The 7,954-nt window shown below is 41.0% G+C and overlaps 2 protein-coding genes across 6 annotated transcripts in view; both read right to left on the bottom strand.

Moving 5' to 3' along the window:
- LOC107264424 overlaps window positions 1-6,666 on the bottom strand; it is a 9,087-nt gene extending 2,421 nt beyond the window's left edge. Inside the window, exons 1-2 of one of the 4 annotated variants that reach the window (XR_003058783.1) lie at window positions 6,377-6,666; window positions 5,493-5,933 (exon numbers count right to left, since the gene is read on the bottom strand). The gene's annotated coding sequence lies outside the window, so the exon portion shown is untranslated. Of the gene's footprint in view, window positions 1-5,492; window positions 5,971-6,376 lie in introns of those variants that run through there. The other 3 variants (XM_025081698.1, XM_025081697.1, XM_015732657.2) reach the window with 3 other exon arrangements.
- The window catches only part of LOC107264422 (probable serine/threonine-protein kinase dyrk2), a 119,432-nt gene that overhangs the window by 56,953 nt on the left and 54,525 nt on the right, over window positions 1-7,954 (bottom strand). The gene's annotated exons all lie outside the window — the stretch shown is intronic.

Raw genomic sequence — 7,954 nt, forward strand, 5'->3', positions numbered from 1 at the left:
GGGGGGGGGGGGATGGGTGGAAAGGCAGACAGAGAATTAAAATGATAGGGCGAACAGAGAGATAAAGAAATTTAAGGGTTGCTCCGAGGACTTTGAGTCCGACAACCCCTACCATACAGTAATGGCACCTATGTGAATATAAGGGCTGCAGACAAAATAAAATCCTTGCGCGTCAAATTAAAAAAAAAAAAATTACATCTTCAATCATTTCGAATTTCCCAAAAATATTACCTGATATCCCAAGAGCAGCACAGATAAAGATGGAAAAGTAAAAAAAAAAAAAATTCAAAATATATAAATTCCGTGAAAAAATAAAATTTTTTATCCTCTATATGCACGTACACTCATACGAGAATATCCCTATGCGACACGGTACAGTGTAGTGGGAACAATTCGAATTCATATATCAAGAGACTCGAAAAGGACGTAAGTCCCATTCTTGGAATGGGTATGGCCCCAAGTTAGTCTGTCGTAAATATCCTGGGACAGGTGAGATTCTAGGAAAGCTTTGCGATCCTTTGTCGGGAGTGCAGTGTCCTGCTCGGAAGTCGTCCAGTAGGATGACCACGGGATAGGATGCGCATTAAATTTCAAGGATTCGCGCTCGAGGATCGCGGATCTTCGAGATAAGGTGAGGCCCCGGGATAAAGAGCCGGGGGACTCCTATTTGTCAGCCATCCAGCTGCGAAGGTTTCCCAGGCCAATTCTGGGCCCGCGCCTACGCGGTCCTTACCACTGGCTTTCGCCCACCGTTGGGTCCTACACAATTCCGAGTTTTTTATTTTTTTTTTTTACTTTATTTTTTCATCTTTTCAAATATCTCTTTGTCTCTTACTAAACGTCATCTTGTCTGGGAATTTAGTTCGCCTCGATACGTACTTTGCTAACTGTGTCCCTGGTATGGTAATAAAGTTGGAAAAAATTTTTGATAATGGTAAAAAAATATTTTTTTTTTTTTTTTCTGATAACGATAACGAAGTTTTGACTCTGGGAAATTTGATGTTTTCAATTAAATCATCCCTTCTAGAGGCGAGTGGTATAATAATACCCCCCCCCCGCACGCTGTACAACCCACGATTCTCACGAAAAACTTCACTACGATTATATATACAATATATATATATATATAGGTGCGTGTGTCTTATTGAATTTCAAGTAAACTTTTTTTTCCTTTTTATAACATCTATTCTTACAAAAAGTGGTAGCACACGGTATATACGTTTCAATCATTTCTCAACCCCAATTCGAAGTCCCCCCTATACTGGATCGGATCAGACTAGCAAATTCGCCTAGCAACTGTCCATTCGAGAACCGATAAATTCGCAAATGAAACCGGAGAGTCTCGGAGGATTTGAAAGGAGTCCACACGGGTCAAGGATGGTACTGTAAGATATCAGAGGTCAATAGTGGGGGCCGCGCAAGTGAAAAAATTGTTAAAAAATAAAATTGCATACAAAAAAAAAGTTTAAAGTGAAAAAAGTAGTAGAAAAAAAAATAGGGGTAGTTCGTATCGGCATTTGCATAGGTTCAAGAGGATGAACATAGAGAGCGCCAAGCAATAGTAGAAAAATAAAGTTTTGGTCAGCCACTGGGAGTAATTGGCATTGGCCACTCCTCCCACTCCACACCTGACAATAGATTCTCTTTGTTGGCCACCATTGTGCCCTACTAATTGGCATCTCGTGCACAATGCCACTTCAGCCCCAGTGCGATTAGGGTTGCCAATTTATTGTTCGTGACGGTTGGCCATTATATTTAAAATATGTTACCAGGATCACCAATGCTCCGGTACTCGGCCGAAAGACTCAAAAAAAAGCTTTCAAATTACATTTCAACATTCTTTTTCTTTTTCAAACAGTTGGTCACCCTACCCCAGCATGGTCGTCGGTATTTCAATACCTAGCAATGCACTAAGATTAATTTTCAACGTGACTGTACCCAAGTATCCACCATACTTGAAATTCCACTCGTAAGAGATCAACGCACAGGAAATGAATCACAAAGGCCATAGTACAATTATTCAATTCCCTTTAACGAGTTAACCGATGCACGTGGTCAATACCAAAAACGATAATTAATTTTTCAAACAACGTCACAGTAGTACCAAAACAAAATTACCCATAGAGCCGCGCAACAATAATAAATTAAAATCGCACGATAGCACAATTATAAAATTAATGGTATTCTGATAGAAAAAAAATTTTGAGTTATACCCCCCCCCACACCCTCCGTCGCCACCCAAAAACGAAAAACAGGGTAATTGCAGAAAGTGGATTAAAGTGATAAAATAATTAGCTACCAGGTACCCGAGTCCGACGCTAAGTCAGGTAATTAGCGCGAAATAGCTCGTATCGTTGAGTTACGCTTCGCGAGGCTAATTGAATTAGAGAAATTTCATTGGCACCGCTTTCCAAAGTGACAACGGGGCTGCGACCCGTAAATACGTCCAGTGACAAAAAAATTCAAGGACACACCGCGATTGACTTATGAGTACCGTGAAATAGCCTGCAGAGATATATACCGGGTGTACGGAGATGATCGGGGCTCCTTTTGATTCTCAATATAAATGTAAATTAACGCAGTTCATTAGTCGGCATTCACGTTCAGAGCTTGAAAGGTTAGGTGGGTAAGTATGTGGAAGGTAGTCGTATAAGAAGATAGGTACGTGAAGGATAGACAGGTATATATATATATGTACAGTGGTTATTCACGGCAGACGCAACCACCTGAAGTTAGCCTGTTCATATGATTTCTGTAATATAGCCACCTTCGGAGGGTGCGTTTGTTATGAAGAAACCCTATATATATATATAGGGTAAGAAAGCAGGTAGGAAGGTACATGGGTAGGCAGGCAGGTATGCATATATATATATAATTGAATGTAACCCAGGTATAAAGACGCTTCGCCCTGATCCCTTTTACCTGCCAGAACAAGAGACCAACAGGCCTGCCAACCTCAACGCTTTATTCGTAATTCGCAAAACACCACGAATCATAATGTCGATCTAGAATGTTCGCCTCGCGACGACAACTCATGAGCCACATTCGGGCAACTGTCGGCCGTTACTAGACGTATTTACCTACCAGAAGAGACCAACTTTCGATTACTATAATGGACAGGGATTTCGATGTCAGGATTATATTCCTACGAAGTCAATAGAACTAAAGGAGCAGTGGCGTCACCTGTCTATTGGCATCGTTAACGGATCAGACAGAGCAAAGGTAAATGCACAAGTAGCCATATGAAGACTTGATATAGTGTATGTAGGATTGTTATTATTATGATAGAATTACTATAGACACTACAGTTACCTGGGTAGATAGATATGTGGACAGATAATAATATATATATATAATATATGCTTAAGAATAATGTGAATTTTGAATAATTAGCAGAGTTATATCAATTTGCGAATTTTTCCAAAATATTCCTATCGCACTCTAAAGGGCGGATTATCTTGACTATCTTAAGTAAGATGACGAGACCAGGATTACCTATTATTGCTGTGTAATATTGCTTCCCACCCATGCTGAGTATAAACAGAGGTCAGATGAGATCAGACGATAACTGGAATAATCGTGTAACAACAGAGTCGACTGACCGTGGTTAAGTTTGCTGAGAAGAAGAGGTCGAGTGATCACAGCCAATTGCCGAGAGATCTATAGATCGATAGATCATGGCAGAAAAGTAGCGAAGAAATCTTTCGCAAGGTATCGGGAAAGCCTGAGAAAAATTCTTCACGGTGTTTATGGGGGGGAAAAGTGATTTTGTATGTTTCTACGATCGACAGGGGGACAAGGCATGGCTGGTGGCGTTAATCGAACAAAAAGATTAACAATTGAATCTATAGACGTGGAAGGCCGCGATTGCGTAATAGCACGCTATAGTGATTTGCGGCGATTGCGATTGGAAAACCTTCGATTAGCAGAGAGAGAGAGAAAAAAAATGTTTACAGTGACAGAAAGTCATGTGGAAAAAATATAATATGGGGGATGTGTTTCTTTAAATTTGCTTATATTTGCTGTGAACTGTACCTTTATTGTAGGCTTTACAGTGGTTCGTGCAAGTGACGTAGATAATTTTAGGTACAGTCCGGTATGACTTGAAGTACCATACGCTTAGTCGACAAATTGATGATCCATAAAAAATATATATATTTAAAAAATTTGTTTTTCTTTTTCGATCAAAAATATTTTCAAAAATGTCCCAAAAGGTCATTCTCTCGCGCGACACTGAAAACAAATAGGTAATTTTTTGAGTCAAGATTTACAGGCTTATAAAAGTAATCCAAGAGACGTTTATATTTTCTCAATAAAGAAAATTGATCATCGACGATCGATCGAATTTTGCGAATTAAAATATCGAAGGTTAAAAGCACTTTTGCACGATCAATAAAAGATATCCAGTGATTCATGTGCTCCTTCGATTAATGACAATCATTTTCATGTACCCGGTACCTCACCATATTTTACACATGTATATCCTAAAATCAATAGACAGTAATTAAAAAAAAAAAAAAAAGAAGAAAAATTCACATTCGATCGATAAAAAAATTTGACATAAATTTGCAAAAAAATTTTTTTGCAAATACACGTATCATGTATCAATCGGTATCGTATGTACGTTTTCAGTATTACACCATATACCCGCAATCATTCCCCCTAGTTTATCCTGTACAATAGAATACACTCGGGTCAGGTTAGGTTAGCCAACGTAAAGATTCGTAACCGGAACCGTAAGACCCGCAGCTGGTTCGCTATCAGGCTAATAACGGCATTGTCATTTTTCTCCGCTTATACCGTGTGTCCGCGTTGCTACGCGGTACTGAATCGGCCATTGGCCATTTCCGCATACGTGCACGCGTGTATCGTTAATACGTCTGACTACTTTCACGCGATCACTACTTGACTCACGGATAAAATTTTTCAAAATGGCCGCCGTGCACTTTCCGCGAATTACTTTCTCGGCACTGAGTATACCCCATTTTCATTAATCCTTGCAGACTGATACATTGATAAGGGACACGTGTGTTATGCCCATTCGCTGCTTCCCCGATTGGCTCGTACGGGCTGACCTGACCTAACTTAAGATAGTCACGTATTGGGAGATTTTTTTTTTTTTTTTTTTTTTAAATTTATTATGTATGACGTGGCCGTTTTTTTTTTATACTAGTACCCCGTTATACACTGCATTATTGCACTGCGTGTTTCTTGCGGTAGGTTACGGTAGATAACCAGTACGTTAACCAGCTAGGTTGGTGCACGGTCGATGGACGTCTTATGCAGTGATAAGGTTTTTTATTTTTTGGATTTTTTTTTTTCGTATTGACTTTCTTTTTATTCTAGAGGCCTATGGCATTATTGTGTACCGTCTTGGCTTTTGGAGAGCTCATGGGGTTGGATTGGTTTGGCAATGCGATATCTGGGGGTAATTTATTTTTTTGGGAATTTCCAATGGATTTTGAATTTTTTTTTTTTTAGTCCATTCTTACAATTGCAGTTTTATGAGCTTATATTGGCGCACTCTGCTGCTTTTGATTGTTTGGAGTGAGATGCACTTTTTTTTTATGCGATTTATATCACTTTCGACATGGTCGATTTCTTGGTTGAATTTTTTTTGATATACTTTCTTGAGTGGATATGCTTTTGGTGGATAATGAAATTATCACGTGTATTACTTTTTTGTATTTTCAAACACACCTCACGTACTCGACACTAGACGTTTTATTGATGTCTGTTAATAACGCGTTGTAAAACGCCATAGGATTATTTAACGAAGGAACGTTACGCGTACGTTGCGAAAAGGGATTTTCACTGTGGTCGCAGGACTTCGGCGTAACAGATAAAACGTGACGTCGAGATCTCGAAAGTTACAAACTCTGAGTGCAGAGCGAAACAGAGAAGCAGGAAATTCGTAGTAGCCGAAAAGGTATCTGAAAAATTGGCGTAACCAAAGGGGAAAAAAAAAAAAAAAAATTATCAAAACAAAAGAATACACCGAAACTACGAAAAGTCACGACAGAAGATACCGCGTAGACAGTCCAACGGCGATGGACTTAAAAAGCAGAATCGTGAATAAAAAATATTTCGAAAAACTTTAAACAAAAAATATACCAAAATATTGCAAATTCTCAAAAATCCATCTAAAATATCTCATCCGACACGAACCGACGTAGTAAAAAAAGAAATCGATCAACCCCATGAAAAAATCTCCCTACGCCCGTCCCAAGATAACCAAAGGATCGAGAATTTCCAAAAAAAAAAAAATCCTTGAAAAATCCTACACGCGCTTAGTTTCCCTCAGGAAAAAAAAAAGAAAAAAAAATCTTAAAAGACCAAACTCCCCGAACACAGTTTACGTATTTTAAGAACACACATGACTCGTACGTTGCTCACGCGATTCGCAGCGGAGCGAAACTGGAAGCTGGGTATAGAAAAAAGGTCTGCAGAGACAGTCACAAGAGAACCCCGGAAAATTCGTAATTATTTAATCGAATCCACAGACCGAAGTACGAATAAAAAATTATTCTTCTAAAACGCGATAAAAGCTCCGCGGGAATCCCGTACGCGTTATCCGTCGCGTATCTCCGTACGTACGTTTATCGAATCCCAGGAGACGTCTACGCTGGACCACCCGGAGCCCGCGATTCTGCGATTCTGCGATTCCACTTCTCTCTATCCGTGATGAACTCGTGGGGGTGGTTCGCTCAGGGGTGGGATCAATATGAGGTTGGGTGAACGCGGGAAATTCGCGCGCAGGTCCCACATCATCCCCTCGCCTACAACCCACCGAAGCACCGACTACCCTCTTTCTCACTGAGGGCACCCCCCGAGAGTCCATCTCTCTCCCTCGGCCCTGCACGCGACTGTATATGCATCCCTTAACAGCATACACACCCAGGGAAGGTCCCTCTTGGTACCGTAGCCATCCTGGTTCCTCGTCATCCCCTACGCCTTTCGGGATCCAAGTACAGGCTCTACCCGACCCCCCCGCGACTCTTGGGATCCACAGCATCCACACCCTTAGCTACAGGTATACCCAAAGCTACAGACAAGTCCACCCTCTTTCGCTACCTACCCCGAAGCCAGGATCCTACTAGAACGACGCCGTGATGAACCCGTTTTCCACTTTTCATCCCCTAGGAGCACGCGGCAGCCCCTAAGGGATGATTCCGTGTGGTACGATGCTCTTAAAAAATTCGAGATCCTCGAGTGTCCTGGAGGAAAAAAAAATGGACTAACGACGTTAATATTTTTTTTTTTTTTTTTTTTGGTTCGAGTCTCCGCTAAGGGACGCAAATCTGACTTGCGCAAGGGTTGAACAGAATTACCTCTTGGTACAGAGGGGCGACGCCTATAGGGATCTTCGAATGGATTACGATAATGGACCATGTGGAACTTAATTATTTTTCATTAATAATTATCATTACTCGCCCTTAAGAAGGGGCAAGTTTTTCCAGGGTAGTTTTACCACGGGGTAACAGGGGGGTTCGAGCCACTAGGGGTCGCAGGTCGTGATAATCAATTTATTTTATAGGGAATCCCCGGTACCTCCTTAGGCAACGCCATCTCTTATCTGCCCCCCGAAGTAATCTTAAATTCACCCCCAAAAACAATGTAATACCAATGTGCTAAGGGTGGTTTAAGACTTTTGCCTGGATTTCTTTATTTCCACCGTCAAAGTTAATCCACGACTAGCTAGCCGTTCAGCCGTCGTTGGATTTGTGGGAATAAGGGATGATAGGAGCTCGGTCTTCTGATCGCTGATAATTGTGCATACCGGGGGGGCGCTGGACCGTCCCGTTCGTAGGGTGAACCGCAAAGAGACCCCGACGCCATTCTTGAGCCTGGTTTAACGTCCCGACGCCCGACGACGCGTCAGGATTGACTTGGAAAATCCACCCATCTGACTTATCCACCCTTATTTTTTTTTTTTTTTTTTTTTTTTTTTTTT

The sequence above is a fragment of the Cephus cinctus genome, unplaced genomic scaffold (assembly GCF_000341935.2).
Source record: "Cephus cinctus unplaced genomic scaffold, Ccin1 Ccin1_scaffold0169, whole genome shotgun sequence".
Taxonomy (NCBI): Eukaryota; Metazoa; Arthropoda; class Insecta; order Hymenoptera; family Cephidae; genus Cephus; species Cephus cinctus.